This window comes from Rhincodon typus, unplaced genomic scaffold (assembly GCF_021869965.1).
Source record: "Rhincodon typus isolate 14 unplaced genomic scaffold, sRhiTyp1.1 hic_rhity00000357, whole genome shotgun sequence".
Classification (NCBI taxonomy): Eukaryota; Metazoa; Chordata; class Chondrichthyes; order Orectolobiformes; family Rhincodontidae; genus Rhincodon; species Rhincodon typus.
In genome coordinates, this window is record NW_025965995.1 from 45,981 (window position 1) to 46,942 (window position 962).

Sequence of the window (962 nt, forward strand, 5' to 3'; positions counted from 1 at the left end):
TGATGCTGTTTTGACTTACACGCTAATTTCACTCAGATAATCACATCGGAAGACCAATATTTCAACTTCACCAAATGAATTGGTTTTTAATGTTGGTTTGAATGACATGTTGATTCCTTTGAGATAAGCACATTAGAAGATCAAAATCTCAACCTCACCAAACGACTCAACTTTTAATGTTGTTTTGACTAACATGCATTTTTGAGTGAGATAAGCAGTTCTGAAGTCAAAAATCTCAACTTCACCAAATGACTTAATTTTTAATGCTGTATTGACTAACATGCTTATTTCAGTGAGATGAGCACTTCAGAAGTCAAAAATCAGAACGTCACCAAAGGACATAACTTTGGACGCTGGTTGGACTGAAATGCTTATTTCACTCAGATAAGCACTTCAGAAGACTAATATCTCACTTCACTAAATGAGTTAGTTTTTGATGTTGGTTTGAATGCCATGCTTATTTCATGAGTTCAGCACTTCAGAAGATCAAAATCTCAACTTCACCTCATGACTGAACATTTGATGTTGTTTTGTCTGAAATGCTTATTTCAGCTAGTTTGACACTTCAGAAGGCTAAAACCTCAACTTCACCAAATACCACAACTTTTGATGCTGGTTCGTTTAAAATGCATTATTGTAGCAAGTTAAACTCTTCAAAATACCAAAACCTGAATTTCACCTTATGATTGTAGTTTTGATGATGGTTTGTCTGACATGCTTATTTGATTGAGAGAAGCATTTCAGAAGTCAAAAATCTCAACATCAGCAAATGACTCAACTTTTGGTGTTGTTTTGAATAACGTGCTTAATTTCGCGAGATAAGCATATCAGAAGACCAAAATCTCACCTTCACCAGATGACCTAACTTTTGATGCTGGTTAAATTAGAATGCATATTTCACGAGTTAAGCACCTCGGAAGCCAAAAATCTGAACTTCACCAAATGACGCAATTTTTAATATG